The 21,735-nt window shown below is 38.9% G+C and overlaps 1 protein-coding gene across 5 annotated transcripts in view; it reads right to left on the reverse strand.

Annotated features, from left to right (window-relative positions):
* The window catches only part of ARHGAP21 (Rho GTPase activating protein 21), a 118,972-nt gene that overhangs the window by 85,624 nt on the left and 11,613 nt on the right, over window positions 1-21,735 (reverse strand). The gene's annotated exons all lie outside the window — the stretch shown is intronic.

Below are 21,735 nucleotides of genomic sequence, written 5' to 3' on the forward strand. Positions count from 1 at the left end.
TCTCTTTCAGAGGTGAGATTCAGAAATACATGAAATTTCCACAGACACATACACATTTTACCTGATGATTACATGAACTATTAGACTAGTCGCAGAAAACAACTCACAATAATTTGCAGTTTCAACACAATTAATTAACAATGCTTCAGAAAGACAAACACTGCCAGCTGTAGCTCAAAATAATTTAAAACTAGGATGTGTTATTTGTTGGAAGTGTGGTTGAGATCCCAAGCATCTCCCTACTGACAGAAGGAACCCAAACCTTCTGACCTGAAGCCAAGGAACAAGCAGAGACAGGCCCCACCAGAAAATGAGCCTCTGAGGTCCCCCCATTCCCAGGTCCAGCTGCTCCTGCAGAAAGGGCTGGGTAACACAGGTGATGAGACACATATAAGGAAGGGCAGCCTTCTGTTTGCATCAGCGCTCATCCTCTGCCTCAAGGAAGAAGATATGTGAGACGCAAAAGACTTTTCTCTCTTGAGAAAGTGTGGAGGAACAGCTATAGGAACAGGTGGCCAATTCACTCTCTGGTTCAGTAACAGCCTCTAACAACTGAAAAATACTTCAGATGTGAAAGAAAATTGGTGCTGTAAAAGCATCCTGGAAATAAAACAAACTTGTACATGAGGGTCAAACAAATGGTGTGGCCAAACAGCAGCTTGTAACTTTGAAAACAGTTATACAAATAAGGCCTCATTTGTTTTAACCCAACCAAACAAAAAAATCTTGTTCCAATTTCTCATCCCAAGGGCCCTGGGAATTAATGCCAGAGTCCAAGCCAACCTCTTTGCTTCTCGCCGACATAAGCAGTCTGCAAACTTCCAAGACACAGTTGTCTACAACAGCTCTATTCTATTGTGGTTCATTTTAAGATGCAAGGATAGTAGAGACTCTTTGTGACATACAACATATAATTACAAAAAAGGGAGAACAGTAGTATCGGTGCAAAGCGCAACACAAAATGAGTACGGCCTCAGAAAAAGCACTTAAAAAGGGGATTAAAGAGCTCATGATGTTAAAACAATAAAATTTCCTTGTACAAGTTAAATGGTCTGCACTGAAGCAGCCTGTGCTGCCAAGGGGCTAGAAGAAATGTCCTGCTTAGCAACTATTACTGGGTGGAACAGATACACTTCCTCACAACAGACATCATAACTATCCAAGCTTAAGAAATCTTGGAGAGGGAGGATGTTTGGGAAGGTCTTACAGAGCAGGGTGTTACTGCAGAGATGCTGGAGCAGAAAAGCAGCAAAGTCTCTAGGATAGCAACACTGGAATGAGGAAGGTCCCAGCACCCTGCAGGACCAGCAGCAGGGATGCTGGCAGAATGTGTGGGGCAGCCTACACATGGCTGGAAGAGTGGCCTGCTGCATGTTAGGTGCACTGTGGAAAAACGCTGTCACCAGCCAAACAAGGTGAAGGGAAGAAGGGAAAGGAGATCTGGAAAATTGAGAGGGGTTGTTGGTCTGTACTAAAACCAACATCAACCCAGGTTCTTCTTAAACAGCATTTTAGTACAATTCTGCAGAGATCATTATCAATTATCTGCTTTAAGGTCCATAAAGTATTACTCAGTATTTATTCCCCATAAAGTATTTAAACTCTTAATATAGTATATTCAGTCTCCTACTGTACAGTGGGATATTAAAAGTCACTTAAACCTCAGAATCAAATTTGTGCAACTCTTCCCATAACATCAGCAGCAATTATTAACTTGTTACTTTTTGGCATTCATTTTCAAATGTGTTTTAAGGAAACTGTAAAACAAAATTATGGCTTCTTCCCCCTCTAATCTGGCCAGCGCTCATGCACCACTGCAATTCACGCAGAGGTGTCTAAATGCAGATAAAAATACAAGGAACAATATAGGGCAGTAGGACATTTTCAGAAACAAGCTGTATTGGCCTGACAGCTGCCACAAAAAGTCAGTATCAAAATGCTTGTCCCTTAGATAAAGGAGGAGCTTAGAACGGGCTGCAAGAGCAGCATTTTCAACAGTTAGTTGCAGTTACTGCTTAAAACCGATTCTTTCTCAAAATTTTCCTAAGTCAGTCTGTGTACTTGAAAATTTGATCTGCCATTACTGAAAACTGTTCCTGATAATCGGAAGAGACAATCTACCTCCTAGCGCAAGGTTAAATCAAATTCCACTAGCTTAGCACTCCTCTGTTCTAACCTTAATTTCTTTACTCTTAAGATTTTTTGGAAGACCTTAATTATTTCTCCTACGCATGGCTACTATGGTTCAGAGATTCTGCTTAGAAGATCCCTGTGCAAGTGCACAAGCACTGACGGAAGCCCTAAAAAGTACGTTTTAAGGGCTTCTCTTTTTGCCTTGAACACACAATTTACTATGCCTTCCTTCAAAGTTTAGTGCAAAACCAAAACAATTTGTGTTCTAAACATTTTAAACTTTTAAAAACGTTATAAAGTTTTGCCCAAAATTTAAAAGCAAGGCTTTCACACCAAATTTCCCTTCTGGAGTATAAAAAGAACAACAGAGTATTTAAAGATGCACTCATTGCCTAACTACAGAATGACAGGATACACATCAACATTAGCAGGCTCCAAAGGTCTCCATGTCCAATTGCCCAAAGAGCTCCTTGTCATACACTGAGCTTTGACTAATGGAGGAAAGAAAGAGGGAGGAAAAGAAAGGTGATGATGACACCCAAGTTTCAAAGTTCTACTACTAACCAGTTTCCCCCCCCCCCCAAAAAAAAATAAAGAAGAAACCACTTAACATTCCAAGAATACAATAAAGTTGGGCCTCAATTATTTGATTTATTAACTGAAAAAGTCAGAGCCTATCCAAAGCATCATGTCCTCTCAAAGACTACCTGTCAAAGTCTAATGTTTTCTCCCAGTACACATTTGGGATCTCAGTATTTTGAGGTAGTTGAGCTAAAAACAGGTGAAATTTAACATCCTCAACTTGTTATTTCTCAGAATCTGTGAGTCTTAGATGCAAACTCTGGAAGGCTCAAGAGGAACAGTAGAGAAGAGGCAAGGTTTCCTAAAATTATGTCCCTCCAATATCTAGACTTCTACTTGAAAATTGCAGTGAGCTTTCCAAAACAGAAAACACAGCTCATGCTCGCAAAAACGAAGGGCTTCCATTTCCTAATGACTCTGGATACTTTTTGTACGCGAGCAAATACGCAAGCCATACACATCATCAGCACACACCGAAGCAAGTCCCAAAAAGATGGCGTTCAGAAAGAGCACCAAATTCTTTGAAAGTGTAAATCCTTTACTATGAAAACCTTTTTTCCAATAAACTAATTCTAGTCAAGCTATCATTAGAGAATATGCCTGTGTAAGAAGGCACCGTGAATCTCTCTATAGGCTAATGCATGAAAACGATTCTCTAAAGTTATCTTTTAAGAGTCAGGCAGTGAAAATGTACTTCAGTACACTATGACTGGACTGAGAACACAAGTGGACAGAGAAAGTCCCATCACAAGCAACCCTGATTATTACATCATCTGTCCAGTTAAGAAATCAGCACACTTTGAGTCAGTTAACAGGAATTTCAGTGTCACTAATTGTCCAATATAACAACAAAGGCTTTGCTGCACTCTACACCAAGCAACTAATATTTCCTTCCTTGTACTGACATTTAATTACTTCAAAAATAGAACAAATCATGCATACACACAAGCAACAAATAGCATCTTCACTGGTTCCTCATTTCTTCCACAACAGATAAGACATTTTTCAAGTGTGGAAAGCAGTTATTTTCTACCAGAAGTTACAAGGTCCTAGGAAGGACAAGATTTTGGTCACTCTTGTTGTCCCAAATACAAAAGAGATAGAAGCCCTTACAGCACTTCTCAATCCCCTTTGCTACTATTAACCATCGCTGTACACAGTGATTACTTAAGAAGAATTTCAAAAGCAACTGAAACGTATTTCAGAGGTTACCAACAGGGTGTAGACTAATAATGATGATGCTGAAGCTAAGAGGAAATCTGGTTTGTTTTAGTAAATGAAATTGAGACGTGCACAAGAACAAAAAGAAAAAGCATGCCTGATAAAATACTGTTTCCACTGCTCAGCTCACAAGACTGGCAATGAGAAAAGTTCCTACAAACCAAGTCAAAAGCAGGAAGAGGCTGAAATATGATTTCCATTCTGAATTCTTTCCTATCATTGACACTGTTGCAAAAAGCTACGAACGTTAAAAAAGGAAGAAACAGTAAGTACAAAAGATATCTCTCTGCATATTAAAGAAAAAAAAAAAACCCACAACAACAAAACAAAACCTGGAGTGCTTCCTTCCCTCTATATCAACTTCTTTTTAAGATGCAATACAGTTCATAGAACTAGAAACATTAACAGATACCCTTAGGGGAAAATAATGCAACTGTAAAACGGCTGGCACAGTACCATTTCAGGCTGTTTAATATGTTTGTACCAGTCTGCTGCAACTCTCCCAGTAGTCCAAGTACTGAAAAACCAGGCTCTTCCATCACAAACTGAGGACAAAAGAAAATAACTGATATTAGCCTAAGTGCCATTTTTCTTCTGCATGAATGCAACTTGTATCTTTAATCAACATATAAGCTCATTAGATGAATCAAGCAATGTATTTTTGTGATTGATTTTGTAAACACCCCACCTCCTGCAAACCACTTCACAGTATCTAAACTGTATGAAGAGAGTTGTTCTACTAACATTTTAAAGACTCATGCAGAAGTGAGGTACTGATCAATCTGGCTCCCTAACTCTTCAAAAATCCTCTTGCCTCCGCTCTCAGGTGACTCTACCGTCATCCTGTGTGCTTCCAAGAAGGCCACAAGATAGCAATATCAATCTATCAAGGGTTAAGAGCCATGACATAAAGAAAACTCCTTTTCTCTTGAGTTACCAGTTTACCAGTTAAGCACAAGTACTGCTCACTTCCTTGGATTTTAGCCTCAGCCATTTTCAGTGGACTGGTTCAGTATTTCCTTACTCTAACCAGCTTTGTACCACACACACACTTTCAACTAACCACATCCTAACTTCTGTTTAGGATGTGATACAAGATGCATTTTCTCTTCCCCTTTATCTGACAGATTTCTTCCTCTGTTTCAGAGAATGATCAGGTATCCAAGTAAGAACAGATATTTTTTTTACTAACTTCAGCTACAGGAAAGTGTAATTTTTTATGTTATTCCACAAAAATGGATATATTGGACAGGAAAAAAAAAAGAAAACAGTATATGAGTCCCCAAACTGAACTCTAGTAAGGCAGCTGGCAATCTTTAGAAACCGGAAGCAAGCTTCTACCACTGTTCTATTTAAGAAATGCACAGCCAAATTTAGTGGGGGCTGAATAAGAAATATAAGCTATGCATACTGATGCAAAGTATACTTCCATGATACCATTGCCCACTTCTGTAATATTTATGGTGTTAATGAGATGTAACCCATGAGAACATGGAAGAGCTATCATCCCTACTACCTACAGCTCAACACCTCATAAGGTGCTTTTCACCTACAAGTTCCTGGATGACAAAAGAAAGACCGTACACTCCTGTGGAATTTTCTGTTTGTCTAACCCATGTCTACGCAACTGTGTATTTTATTTCATTGTTGACTCATTCTCACTACCTTTAGTTTTGTAAGTCGACAGAGGATGAAAACGCAAAACCAAGAAGAACTAAAACCAAGTGTATTTGTTAAATGCATTTTAAATCACATCAGTACTATTCATCTGGTTATTTTACATCATCTCCACTCAAAGAAATGCAACGTGACTTAAATTTGAACTTTCTCTCCATGCTAATTTTTTCATGTGCAACCAAAACATGAAAAAAATACTGCAATGCTTATTACCACCGTAACATACCACCACCACTGAATTCATCTTCATGAAAACAACTATAAGCTACATTACTAACTGTGTCTGGATAGTATGTGAATCTCTAGAAGGCATACTGTACACTGTTTTAATGATGCAGCTATGATCAAGTTAAGAGAGCTGGGAGATGGTTTTGGGGTTTGAGTGTCATGTCTTCGTTGTCATTCCCACACACCCACCCATCCCCAAACAATGGCAAAAGTGTCTACATTAAATCACATCAAATGTAATGCCTTCAGTACTAACATCACACATATTTTCTTTCAAAGAAGGTTTTCTGTTTACAGTATCAGTGATCCTGTCTGAATATACGTGGGTCTACAACTACTTGAGCCCCACTACAGGAGTAATTCTAATAGGTACTTCCTGTTGTCTTCATATTCTTCGTTACCCTGCAGTTCCGTGTGATCAGTTCTGCTATTTTCTGATCCCAGCCCAAAGCCAAAAGTTACTTGCCCTGTCCAAGACTGGGCTTCAGAATACTAAAATTTCCATTTAGACAAAAAACAATCCTTGTATACATTAATGTATGAAAGAAACACATAGGAAAATATCATGCTAGCTCTGGTGATTATAGGGAAAATCCTTTCAATCTACCAGGATGTTTATTTACACAGCAAGTCTATTATAATACAATTAAGTCTTCTTAATAATCTACCAATCTCTAAATACAAGATTTGGATAAAGCTAATCGCCAAGTGTGACCACACTGAAGCACCTTAATTTACAGCCCAATATCCTCTTATTAAGGCCAGGGGCTGCTCAGAAAGCCGAACAGTTTGTGTATTGAGAACTGCCTGAGCTTCTTGCAAGATGATCTCGGAAAGCAACACCTATGTCACCCTGCACAGGAAGGCATTCTGCCAGCCTAATCAGAACAAAGGCATATTCCCGCTTTCTCTGAACTCAAAATTGTAAGAAGAGAAACAAAATTAAAAATTACTACTGTTGGTAAATACAAGAGCTATTCAATACTAAGGCATTTTCAATGAAATATTAATATTTGGGTTAGTATAGTGGGTTCTCAAGCCTTCACTAGCTGGTCTATTTCAAAATACAACTTTGACATTCCATAGGGGATAAATAGCAGGCTGTCCTTCCACATCAAGTACAGATTTTGAAGTTATGAAAGCCGCACTTAACAGACCATTAGACTAGCTGAGCTCCTCCTGAAGCCAGCTAAAATTAGGAAATAAAATCTTCATTAAAATAAAATTACCAGAGCACGTGTGAAGCAACTCAAGTTACTTGGCTAGCAAAATAATCACCTCCTTTGCTTCCCCTGCCTTCCCTCAGCTGGAAGGCAGTCCACGGGCAGAGTGAGAAAAGGACTTTAAAGAGCTGTCAGTAAGAAAGGTAAGCTCCAACAGAAAGCTGAAGACCCATCTTAAATACAATTAAGAATTTCTTAATATTTCTTTCACTTAACTAGTATCACTGACTGAACTTGGGGGGGCGGGGAACAAAACTGAAAATCAGTTTTGGCATGCTGGAAAACGTACTACTTAGTACTATTAATCTTACTTTTCATAGAACAACTTTATTTTGCTATTCTAAACATACAGGGGTTTTTTCATTAGTGTACCACAGTAACAAAAATAAGTTTATGTTAAATGACAACTTACTCCTGCAGATGGTCAATTTCTAATTTTCAGCTTTGCCATCTGCACCATCAGAGCACTATTTTTAATGATTATCTCAGTTCACAATGTATTTTTTCACTATTTATCTACAGTCATAACTTCCCCTTTATCTCTACAGTGTCCTATAATTTTCATTTCCTTCGTTGTTCCAAATGTAGCCATGTAGGGGGAAAAAATCATAAAAAAGGCAGAAGAGGATACTGGAATTTTAGTGATATAATGATGAAGCATACACCACTTTCACATCAAAGAAAAGGCACTGCATGTCCATTCTACTTCTATTCCAACAAAGAACACCACTCAAGTCAGAAAGACTCAAACACAAGTGCACAACTTCAGACTGAGCCCTAGTTCTTCAAGGTGTTAAGATTTCAGAATAAAAACCTAAGTTTCTTTTACAATAGCTCTCTTGAAATTCAGGTAACGATCAGAGTCATAGTATGCATGTCCTGAAACAAAACAGGAAAAAAGTTGTAAGTGAACATGACATGCAAGTTGGTGTGTATATTCCTCAACATCTCTCTGGAGGTTTCCCACAGCAGCAAGAGCAACTCCTCCAAGGCAGCTACACTCCAGCCGTGAGGCCAATGTATGCTTAATGCCCTCCTTGGCTACTTCACCTCCACACTGAAAGAGATCTCAAAGTACTCTTCATAGGATCCTTTCCACATGCCTTTCTCTTGTTCCCACCTGTGGTCTCATAAATTTAAGGCTTGAATAGACCTCACACATTTTTAATGTTATGCAAATACTACAGAGGAAAGTGCCACTTGGAAGCATTATTAATACTGAATTACTCACTGCAGTCTGAAGCCTAACTCCTGTTAAATATTACTGCAGCACCCACTACTTTCAAACAAATTTTAAAAACATGACATTTAAAAATTACGACTCTCTAGAGTTAGAGAATATATAAAAAGACAGTCCTTAAGAGAACACCATTGACTGGAAACCTACAGCTGGCCGACGAAAAAACAAGAGAGATTCGTTAACGCATTTTTTCCTGTAGATGTATGGGGCAGGGGACATGGATTCTAAGACATCAGATTACTAATGTGCATTTGTCACATCTGCACTTTTCTGTTCTAAGGGTATACAGTGTAAATACAGTAGCTAAGAAATGCTACCAAATAAAGCTACAAGTTCAGATTTTCAAACCTGTCAAACAATTTGTTGTATTGATTAGAGCCAACATAATGCAGTACAGACTAAAACACTCTAGCTACAGAACCCAGCAGAGAAACAAGTCTCACCACTTGTCACTCTGAAGTGAAGAAGAGTTAAATAAAAACAGCTTGTTAACCAATACAGCTTGGTGACTTCTGTCTAGCTTTCTCTTCTGACTGCCCCCAAATTTGACTTAAGTCACACAGTGCCAGAGGCTATTATAACAAATTGTGATGGAATTTATCATCATAAATGCCATCAGATGAACCCCAGTTACCGCAAACAAACATCCAAACCAAACAAACAATAAAACCACACACACCCCTGCCCCATTTATTTTTTACAAATAAAATTTTAGTTTAGACCCTATCTTGCTTTCATATGCTGTGTCTTCAAAGATTCAAACTCTACTCTTTACTTTTAAAAAAAGAACTCAATGATTGAGCTCTATAAACTCTACCTACCTAGTAAGCTTTCCAGGCAATTTAGGCAATCGGAAGAAATTAGAAAAAACAAAACTTTCCTTCAGTTTCTCTATCATTTTTCCCATGCAGACCAAACCTGGTTTTGCACGAACAATGTTATCAGATCAGTCATCCGACATACTCTGAAACTACCTTTAATAATTTCCAGTATTTTCTGTTGTATAAAATACATGCGCTTTGATCAAAGCTCTTCCCCACCATTTTGCAAGTTTCCACCCTTTCACTAATGCTTTCATTTATCCAAAGGTGGATTGACTTGGAAGAAAACACACTTTAAAAGAAGTTAACATATTTTCCAGCGAGCTTTGGAATTCTAAGAAGGCTTAAGGTTTATTTTAGAAACAAATTAAACGTATCAAGTTGCTACACGAGTAGTAGAACTGACTTCTGTCTTGTACATCGTGTACCTCCCCCTCATCATCTTTCCTCCCATCAGAGGAAAGAATAAGGGTTTTGGCTAGACAGCAGCCATGCATGTGCTGACTGGCCACCAGAGCTCCCCCACCTCACCTTCAGTGTGAAGCATTAACCTGTGCTTCGCTTCCATTTAGCTACCAAGTTGCTCCAATATTCCAGGCACTTCATTATCTCCAAGACCTTCTTCCTGCCTTGAAATCTGGTCAAAATTGGCCAGTGAGCTCAAGAGCAACTGTAGAGGAGCTAACTGATGGGCAAACTGATGACATGCACAAAAGAAATAAGATTCATGAATTTTTATGTCTTCACTCCATTACATCACTTGCTTCCTACCATATCTTTTGCTTGAAGAACACAGGCCCTGCATTTTCACCCGTGATGCCTTCCACTCTTTCAGCACGCAGTTATTATTGCACAAGCTACATTCCATAGCCTTTTTTTTTTTTTGACAATAAACCAATTCTCTACTCCCTTCCTACTTCTTCCATTATCATATAGCATTATTCTCAAATTGTCCTACAGAAATGCAGAGATTGTGATCATATCAGAATTAAAGAAGAAACCTGCATAACCATAGGCTAGTACTTTTTATACCTTTCAATTCTATAACATTCATTTGAATTCTTTAGAAAAAAAGCATAGAAACTGAAAATTACTGTCAGAAAAAGCCTAGAGCCATATTCTTGCCAAAAAAATTCGTGAGTATAGGCAGAACGATATTTTTTCTGACCAACATTTATTTTCCAATAGGTTAAATTCTACTTTCCCCATTTTCTGTATCTCTGTTGGGAAGAACAAAAGAGCTGAAGAAAGCATGGTTTTCTAGAGAGCAAAAGCTCAAATTCACAAAACATAGGCACAGCAAAGGTGGTGTTGCAATTCACTTTATGGGGTGTAGCTCCTGGAGCGGCATACAACAGAAGAAGCTCAGGTTCCTAGCCCAGCAATGGACAGATCTAAGCACCTTATACGGAAATTTGAAACAGTGAAGTACAGCCGAAGCAGATGTTAAAAGTAGCCATGTATTACACCAAAGAAAGGAGTACATCCAAAATCCTACTTATTTCTAGAGTTCAGATAACTGAACATATTTTCAGACAGAATGTGAAAAGCATTATGTAAAACTAGAGCATTACTGTAATGTGTCTAAACGATCAAAAGTGCAGAAACCAGGTGTCTGAATTTGTATGTAACAGGCAACTACTTGCAGCATGAGACTTGACATGATTCAAACACTGGAATTTAAGATCTTTTTATTTCTTAACCACAGGATAAAAGAAATCTTTTATGACAAAAACAAACTATGCAAAATACTACTGTAGCACTGGTAAAGACCTGTTTTTCCTTTAACTAGAAGCACTGCCCCATTACATTTAGAGAGGAAGTCAATGGCTTCACCCTCTGGCCTCAAAATTTCAATTACACTGTGAGCCCAGGGTAATTTTTAGTGGTTACCACTAAAGGGAAATACACTGATTGCAAAAAACCGCAGACTCAACACACACAGCTCCGCAGGGATGGTATCTAAGTAGATCTTAGTAAGAGTGTGTCGCTTAAAATTACACTTTTAAACCTCACTATCCTGGTGGCACGATTCATCCTTCCAAACTCTTAAAACAGTCAGCGCATCCTCTGAAAGGTAAGACAAACAACACTATACCTTCCCTCAAAGGAAGCTTCACAGTAAGCAGCATCTTAAAGTTTTCTCACATTAGCATGATAGCATTCATCAGCATTAAAAAAAAAAAAAGTATTTTATTATTAAATAAGTTTCACTTTCCAAATGATTTCTGAAGTCTACATGAAAAGCTTACATGACTGACTTTAGAAGTGATGGGCTTGGTCAGCCCAACAGCTTGCTGCTTGACCCTTCAGTGAACCACTTCAGCCAGAGACTGCTAGAAGACCACCAGCAAAAACACAGACAGACCTCGGAGGAGATGGAAGAAAAGCTTCCTAGGGACTAGAGGAAACTGGTTTTCTGAGTGGTAGTGATCTTTGTTCAATTCATAAAAATGAATAAATGAAAAGCCTCATCTGAAACTAGTTCTAGAAGCAAGGACTTCTGTGTTCTAGCCAGCAGAGACTAGAGAGATAGAAGTTGAGGGACTGTAACTCAATTTAATAATTTTTAATTCCCTATCAACATTCTATATAGAAAAAAATTGTGGAAAATCCCACGCTTCTTAGATTAAAAATATTTTTGAGTGCTTACTATTATGAAAGAGTATAAGCAGAGCCAATACCATCAAGATTTATGATTCTCAGAAGCATGCTGATCTCAGAACCATCTCTTTCCTACTCCTTATTCCCAAGATATTGACAGAGAAGAATGATTTACTCTAAAAAGTTAAAGCACAATGAGAAAAACATAAAGGTCTTCCAAGAACTTACTTTAAAATACAATTTCTGGAATTCCCCAACATAAGGATAAGCAAAGAAAGAAACCTCTAGAAAGCAGATTTGTACCTCCACTTTACTTGAACACAGATCCTGCAAAAAGGTAGTTAATACAGGAGCCACACAAGACAAGGTAGCTCCTAGGGAAGTCAACCTGATTCTAATTTTCTTCTAATTTCCCTTACCAAAGCTTCATCCTCTAAAGTTAAGTGATAAAGAGGAACCATAAATTTGGCCTCATCACCACTGTAGTCAAAACTCATGCTGGATGCTGAAAAGCCATCTCCTCTTCACTCATCACACCAAAATTCCCAAGACAGGCACAAGATCAAGATGAATCATCTGTTATTATTTCTTATGCCTGAAACACATTCATCTCTAAAACAGATGCCACCCAAAACAGTGCAATTCTGCTGAGCTTTACACTGAAAACTTCATCTTCAAGAAGTACTATACAGGTAGGCCTCAGAAAAAAAATAATCCAAACCGCAAGAATGACAGAAGAGTCAGTGTTTTGCAGTAAATCTAATTCCATTTTCCCAATTTTTCAGAAGTCTGCAGGCTCAGATAGGTGTCCTTTTCCTAGCAAAAGTAAGAAATACCTCGTTTTTATTACAAAGCACATCCCAATAAGGTTTTTACAACATAACAAAATAGAAGGTTATTTAAAGAACAACATGCAGTTCTAGTCCACCGTCACTGGAGACTACTGATAAAAAGACTGTTGAGATCTTTACCCAGTAGAGTCGCTGAAAGTCTCAAAAGGAAGATTCCAGGACCTCCCACAACCCGTTCCAATGTTTAACCACCCTCAACAAGAATTTTTTCTCCTTGTGTTCAGCTGGAGTTTCCCTTACAGCAACTGTTCCCTCTTGTCCCTTCACTTTCAAACAGCTGAAGACCCCAGCCAGCTCCCTCCTCAGCCTTCCCTGCTCCAAGCTGAGCAAAGCTGGTGCCACTGGCCTCCACTCCAGCCCCTGAACATCTTCCCTCTCTCCAGCTTGTCCTGTCCTGCTGGGAAGGCCAAAAACTGGGCACGGTCCCCTGGAGGAACCTCAATAGCACCCAACAGATGGGGAACACCACCAACATGTTTTGAAGATTTGAGTGCAAATGTTGTGAACAGTATGACCAACTACATTACTATGCTACACAGGTATAGCAACAACAATTACACCACCAGCATTACTCATAGTAGTAAGAACTATTATTTTTTTTTCTCTATTGAATTGTTAGAACTATCCTCTCCAGAACTGCAAAACCCGCATGTATTTCCATGGCTTTTCTCAAGTCTTTTATGCATTAGAAGTGTCTTTGTCATACACTAAATAATGGAAAGAAATTCCAACCATGGAGGAAGTAATGATTCAGTGGCAGGAAGACAGGATGAATAGGGTGAGAGAAGGCATTAAGTGGTCCTCACCTTTAGACTGCACAGTGGAAGTGAATGACAACGTACAAAAGCACCCAAAAAACTTAATAGAGCATGAATGATTAAATCTATATTTGTCACATGTTAAAAAGCCTCCCTCTGTACTGAATACAAAACAAAATACATTACAAGTAACAGGTTCCCTTTCTGCAAAAGCTGGATAGAGTTATGGGTCAAAGATTTTTTAATTATTTTATTTAATTGAGAAGGTCAGGGCTACAATGCAAACAAACAAAAAAGGTAAAAATATCCCACCCTTAATGGCTAGCAAATATGAAATAAATACACTAGCACTTAAAATCTCAAAAGAAATTCCTATTAATTAAAGACCAAATCAAACAACCTAAGCCAGAAACCCAGGTGCACAAACCCAGGAAACAGCACCTGAAACTAGTATAAAACCACCTGAACCAGTATACTTCAGCAAACTAAAAAGCTGTTCACATGCAAAGGAATTTTCTGTATGTGAAGGAACACACCACATAAAATGCTATCAAAAAGTTCTAGACAGTCTACGAGACCTACATTCAAAGCCTGAAATCAATGTGTCAGTGAAACCAAATGAAATTAGTTTCAAGAAAAAACATACCATTTTAACAAGCAAGTCCTAAATCAATCATGATGTATCAAGTATCAGACTTCTGTCAATGCTCAGGGGAGTACTAATATTACAGCCAAGAAATCCTACAAAACAAGTTATTGAAAACTCCAACATTCAGAATAAATTAAAAACAAACAAGCATAGCTGAATGTGTGGAGCATAGGGGTAAAAAAACCCACCACTAGCAGAAACCAAGAAATGTGCAAGAGGTTTTAGTGGAAGATGACAGGGTGACTATGTAACAAACAGCAAGTCACCTAAACTAAATTCATCACAGTTGCTTGTATTTCAGCAGAAAATCTGCCTTGTATCACTACAATCTTCTTTCAGTCAACAGCAGGTCTTGATCCTTAACAAAAAATTCTCTTAGTGTTATATTAAGTTCATAGTGTATCTTAGGAATATCTTTTACCAGTCTTGTCCCAAGTGTGAGAATGCAGTGTGACCTATCAATCACGAAACTACTACGCACATTGCCAAGCTCTTCATTACATAAGTGACAGTAATAGGAATATGCAAAAATATCTGGTACTAAAGAAGTGCCTCTCTTCTGGATGTTTTTGTTTTCATTTTTTACTATGTCTGTAAAAGGACAACATATTTTCTAACCCTGTCTTTCAAGTGAGAAATTACTTTTTTTTTTTTAAGTCACCACACTGCAACTCCAGATCAAATGGCACAAATTCCAAGATCTGAAAAACATGAGGTGTTTGCACAAAATACTGTATGTCAAACAATGGTGATACATGCACACCACTAACATGCAGCAAGACACGAAGACAGCAGAATTTACCAAACTATTTTCAACCAGATTTTGAATACACAATGGACATAAAACTAACTAAAAGCTACTTAACAGTAGGAATGTAAGCTGTTGTTTCAGTTTTATTTAAGTCCTTTACCAAACCTCTTCACTGGTTTTCTTACCAATTTTATATCCTGGCATTTAAATTTTGTTGTATGATATAACAGATTAATCCTATAATGAAGCTTCCTCTTCTTTGCATTTAATTCCCCTGTATAATTCCTGGTCAACAACCTGCAAGAGCAGTTCCTACTTTACCTTGTACAAAAACAATTCAGAAAGCACTCACAAAAAATGTACACAAAAATATTATTTTTATTAATTTTATTATCAGCACAGCAGGACACAGGCAATCCAGTAGGCTTCTGGAATATGCTGACAGTTACTTCCTGGCTCTGGTGACTGAGGATCGAAAAAGGAAGAGGCAATCTGCTGGACCTCATACTTATAAACAAGGGAGAACTGTTTGGGGTGTGACATTCAGGGGCAGCCTTGGCTACAGTAACTGTGAACAGTGGAGTTCAGGATCCTGGGAGAAGGGAACAAAGCCAAATAGCAGCATCACAGCCCTGGACTTCAGAAGCACAGGACTGTTCAGGCATCAGCTTGGAAGAATCCCACAGAAGACTAACGCAGAGAGCAAGGGTCCAGGAGAGCTGGCTGATTTTCATTGATCTCCTCCTCCAAGCTCAAGAATGGTCCATACCAGCGTGCAGAAAATCAAGCAAAGGTGGCAGGAGGCCTGCATGGATGAACAAGAAGCTTCTGACTGAATTCAAATGTAAAAAGGGAGCGTACAAGGATTGCAAGCAAGACCCAGGTGACACAGGAGGCATAGAGATGCTATCTGCAGCGTTGGGGTTAGGAAAGCCAAAGCCCACCTGGATTTCAGTCTGGGAAAGGGACAAAAAGGCAGGCTTCCAAAGGATACACAAAGGACAAGAGGGTGGATTTGTGAAGAGGAAAACATGCTTAATTGACCTGAGAGTGATATGTACAGAGTCAACTGGCTTGGCAGATAAAAGAAGAGCAGGTGTTGTTTATATCAGAAAGGCTTTTGACACTGTCTCCCATAATGTCGTAATGGACAAGTTGATGAAGTATGGGCTAGGTAAATGGGCAGTGAACTCATCTGGAAACTGGTTGAACTGTCAGGCTGCAAGTGTTATGACCAATGGCAAGAGGTCCAGCTGGAGACCTGCCACTGGTGGCATGCCCCAGAGGCCAGCACTGGGGCCAGCACTAGCCTCTTCACTGATGACCTGGACAATCAGGCAGAGAGCACCCTCTGCAAGTTTGCAGAGGATACAAGAATGAGAAGAACAGCTGGGATACCAGATGGGCATGCTACCATTCAGGTAGGCGCTGACAGGCTGCAGAAGTGGATGAACCAATTCATGAGAACCTCATGAAATTCAAAGGGAAATGTCAAGTCCTGCACCTGAGGAGGAATAACCCCAAGCACAAGAACAGGCTTTGGGAAACTATTTGGAAAGCAGCTTTGCATAAAGGGCCCTAGCGTTCCTGTATGGACAACAGGCTGAACATGATCCACCAATGTGGCCCTTGTAGGAAGGAAAGCCAACAGCCTGCTGGACTCCATGCAGCAGAGTACAACCAGCAGGTGTAAGAGAGGGGACCCTTCCCTTCTACTCAGCACTGGTAAGGTCACATCTGTATTGATGTGTCCAGTTCCTGGGTCCCCAGTACAGAACAAATATGGCCATACTGAAGCAAGTCCAGTGAGGAGCCACAAAGGTGACTAAATGACTGGAGCACGTCACATGAGGAAAGGCTCAGAGAGCTGAGACTGTTTTAGCCTGGAGAGGCTGAGGGGGGGGGTGTGTGAACAAGGCAGAAACTTTTCCACATGTACAAATACATGATGCGGGAAGTAGGAGGAAAGGTGAAGAATAAGGCACCAGACTCACAACAGTTCCAGAAATGAAATTACAAGAGGCAATGGGCACAAACTGAAATAGAGGAAATCCCATTTAAACATTAAAAAAACCAAACCACCTTTTATTAGAAGTGTGATCAAACACTGGAACAGGGTGCCCAGAGAAGCTGCTGAGTCTCCATCCCTGGAATCAAAACCAGCCTGGACACAGTCCTAGACAGTCTGCTCCAGCTGTTGAACTCAATGATCTCCAGCAGCACCTTCCAACCTCAGTGATTCACTGATTCTGTGAAGACTGTTTTTAACTCCATGCCTTATTTTCAGTTGTGAGAATGCATTATGTAGCAGTGACACAAATGGTACCTGCAGACAAATCAGGTTCAGGCTGGTTTTTGGCACAGTATTACATTCTAGCTCAAATCCCTAACATTCCCAAACTGTTCCTGTTCAATATATCTGGCAGTACTCTCTGCTAACATGCACACAAACCTTTAAAGGTAAGTGCAAAGGTGTATCCATTCCTTCTCTGCCATTTTAATCTAATTTTACTGAAATTACATTATTCATGCAAATGTCATCCTTCTCTCAAACTTCTGGCTTCAGCAACCATTTACAGGATCTACTATTACAACATATAATCACATGTGTATAGGGAAGGAAGGAGGAAAAATAAACACAAATTCACCTTGATATTGATCTCAGCATCAAAAAATGAATTTGAGACATAGAAAGATCTAATACCAAACACTAACTGCAGCAGGTACAGCAGTGGTTTCCAGGCTCCACATGAAATCCTGCAAATACTACAGAAAAGCCTTTTCTTTGTACCACAGCTAGTTATCACAGACCAGCTGATCCCTGTATTTTGCCACTGAGGGCAGCCTTTTGCCTATCTCTTACTTCAAGTTCAGGCTATACAAAAATCTACTGACCAAATCTGTAACCATATTCTTTAGTAAGGTGCATTTTCATATTAATCTACCTCATTATCCAAAACCCAACAGGAAACAGGGGGGGCAGGGGGAACCCCTCAAATATTGACAGCTGACTACAAAGAGCTGCAAAAGTATCATATAGCAGGAGGACAGATAAAATCCATTTGCAATAAAAAACCTTCTTAACAGAGCATTAGTATGCTCTTACTGCTTTCCCAACTCGGTACACTTAACCATCTACTCTTATTTCCAGGTTAGATACCTATGTCCTTCTCACATAAGGCTTCTGTAAGGTTTATTTTGCCAAGACTAGAATCTTGGTTTCACAAAATTGCAAAAAAAAAAAACCAAACAAACACAAACAAACAAAAAAAAACCAAACACACACACACACACACAAAAAAAAACCACCAGGAAGAGAGAATTCTCTTAAGACAGGCAGACTCTGTTAATGCTGTAAGGAGACAGTAGATGAAGTATAATCATACTTTAGTCCATGACTCGCTATGGAAAGATGCTCAAGAATTTTATTTTGTAAGATGAAATTTACAGTTTACAAATTCACAATTTGTACTGTGTTTACAGCAAACAGTCTTATTTGCCTGGTTTTGGAGAAGTATCTACAACTCTTTCAAGCTGCATACGTTCAAAAACGGAGGCTTTATTCTTCCCAGATTTCCTCTAAAGAAAGAAGCTTTCTTCCCCTCCTAGATTTGTCTAAGAATAGGGGAGTTATAGAAAGCTATCAACTTTTCATTCCTGAAACAAACATACCTATTTCCACAGTGTGTTTAACAATATTTTGAAATCTAATTATTTTTACAACATTCTTCATGTTCTCATGTTGTGTCTTCATATACAACAGTGTATCAGGTTTTAGATATTATATAGTTTTGCATTATAAAAAGAAACAGAACTTCTATTTTTAGGCTTTTTACTCTTAATACTTTAAGAAAATACTAGCTGCTTGGGGTATCTGTGCTTAAACCTGGCACCAATTCTTCCAAAAGAAGGTCTGCAGAAAGTATACAATGCAAGTTATTCTTATATTCTAGCACATAATACAAAAAGCAGTTGCCTTTATCTAAAGAACAGTAATAGAACAGACACAACTGGTTTTCACAAGAATTGAAGGCTTTTTTTCAGAAGCTCATTTATTAGAACTGCTGGTCCAAAGCCTATTAGAATCTTCAGCTGAAAGGATTTTTATACAGGTTATTTTATGAAGCAGGAGCAATGTCATTTCCCCCCTATTTCAGTATTTTAAATAAGACTCTGAATACCTTTTTTTTTTTTTGCAATTAGAAAAAAAAAGAAACTTTTGTTAACATGAGCCATCACAAATCTCTTCCTCCACATTTTTTATAATTTCTGAAGTCACTTACCCTAAATCTGCACTTAAGAATAAAGTAGTCTGGACTGCAACCATTTTAAGCAATAAACACAAGAACGTCTGGGAACTGGATGGAACACAAAAGTACAAAATGGCATGACAGAACAGTAAAGCCTCTACTACCACTTTGTAATAGCAACACGTAAAACGAGGTAACAGTGAAAAAACAGGCTTGTGAAATAAAGCGCAACTACCCCAGAAAGGCTTTATTAAGGGTTAAGAATTAATTAGAAGATCCTTCTGTAGTGAGTCATTCTAAAATGCAACTAGACCTACTCCTTCCCCAGATAAGAAGTGTCTCTACAAAAAAGAGACGAAGCTCTTGAAAAAACAACTGCACCACAGAATTAAAAAAAAATAAAAAAAATAGAGTAATAACCACCATTACTCCTCATGGGTTGAAAAGGCTAGTATACCCAGTTGAGGACACAAGCCTGTAATCCCTGCTTTCTCACTGAGTTAGGGAAGACTACAAGAGCCTTCGAAGGAATGAAAGCTCATGGTATCTTGGGTCCTAAGCAGCAAAGAGAAATCTGCCAGGCCAGATTATCTAAGTGGGGGAAATGACCACAGTATTAACTGAACTTAAGGTCAAGTCACTCCCACAAATCCTGTTCTTAATCTCTACATAATACCTTCACTTCAATTCATCTGGTGGCATTAATGGCTTCAATTAAAAACAAAATGAAAAAAACAAAAAAAACCCACCAAAAACCCAAAACCAAAAGAACCCCAACCCACACACGACACACCAAAAAAAAACCACCACCCAAAAACCCCCAAAACCACAACCAAAAAAGTCCCACACTAAAACATTATGATTCACCCTTCTGGAACTATCCAAAATGAGACAGAGATGATTGCAGTGTTTGTGCTTCACCTCCCTCACAGCAGACACAGAACATAACACATGGATGAAATCCAGTTTCCAAACTTCAGGTTCCCATTGTGAGCTGCAAGCAAGTGTACAGACAACCATTAAATCACTGACTGATGTTGCATCATCTACAGTTTGAGCCACTGACAACTGCCCATGAAACACGAAAAGATTAACATGCTAAGGGACTTGGGGGAGGGAGAATCTTTTTCCCAAATAAACTCCTACCAGGTAAGTGTGAAAACCAGGCATCACTGGATTTTAAGTAGCATGTCTTCAACTGAACATTTTTTCCTGTAAATTTATAACTTTCCAGTTTAAGTGAGGAAAAATATTGTTCTCTACATACGAACTTAACTGTGAGAACTGTTTACCCTGAACACACCTTGCTGAGTAACTGTCTAATATCACCAGTCTCTACTCACTCACCTTAAAGAATTTCGTTTCTCAGTCATGAATCACTGATGACAAGAGCAAAAACCATCTTAGCCACAGATGCCTTTTAACATTTTAGATCTAGCTTTAAAAATAGTTTTGGGGGCTGGGGGTTGTTGGTCTGCCCACCCACGAAAGACAATAAACCCAACGCATTTTTTTTACTATTTTTTTGTTACCTTCTTGATAATTCATTTTCAGGATTGGTGAAGGGGAGAATTTCCTTTTTGCCAAGTAGAGCTTGTCCCTACAGTACTTTCCCTATTTGTACATCACTCAGTCCTATGCAGCAGCCTTCAAAGCTATGTAGCTTGCTGTGTAGCTCCTGAAAGTGCTATTTCCTTTCCCTAAACTGGTACCACAGAACTAGAGTACAAGAAGAGTAATGATTCTACAGCAAACAGAAGACTCAGTAGCATCACTTACCATAGAAGGAGAAAGGAGTTTTCCACAGGCTCTTAGGGATTTACTGGTTTTGCTGCCCAATATTTGCAAGACTTGGAACCAAGAACAAAGCCTTGCAATCTAATGCTGCCCACTAAAAGAACTGATGCAGAAAAAAAATCCACAGACAGAAAAAATACTTGCCGGATTGCAAACAAGTAGAAAAAAAAAAAAAAAGAGAACTACAACAGCCTGTTTAAGTTGCATACAAGCCACACAATCACCTTGCCTTCTCCTTCAGCTGGGAGACTGGGAAAGAGGAATGGAGGAAGAGATGGGGTAAACACAAAAGCAAGTAATTGTGCATTTCATTTTAGCTTATCAAAACTGGAGAACATTAGACCCACATGATGCAACAAGAATTAACAGCAGCTCTTACAAAAGCAAGCAAAAAAAAGTTGATATCTAGCCTGAACCTTCAAGAAGCAAAAATAGGTCCTAGACCTGAACATCTGAAAAACTGCATTTCCTGTCACTGATTGCAAACGACTGCCTTGTTTCAGCAGGCTTAGTACAGAACCTTCAGAAAGCAGGAGGAATCCTAATAAACTATCACAGAATCAGCATCGTAACATGTAAGAACGCCTGTAGGTCAGATCAAAGGTCCACCTAGCCCAGCTCCAACAGTGACCAAATGCAGACAGCTGCAAACAGGAAAGAACATGAGATCACAAATCCATAATTCATTCCACTACAAGGGTATTTTGTAACTCTGTCACTATTGCTGTTCCGAAAATGTATCTGGTTTATCTTTCAGCTTACATACACACTTTTAACTTCCAAAATATTATGGTGCAGAGTAACAAATTTAATTAAGTTTTATGCAAAGGGCCATCTCCTTTTGCTTGTTCTCAGTTCACCATGCTCATCTAACCAAGTTCTTGGAGTTGATAGTAAAGAGCTGCTTCATAGAAATTCATGAGAGATGGAGAAAGCTACATCTCAAAATC

The sequence above is a fragment of the Falco naumanni genome, chromosome 4 (genome assembly GCF_017639655.2).
Source record: "Falco naumanni isolate bFalNau1 chromosome 4, bFalNau1.pat, whole genome shotgun sequence".
Classification (NCBI taxonomy): Eukaryota; Metazoa; Chordata; class Aves; order Falconiformes; family Falconidae; genus Falco; species Falco naumanni.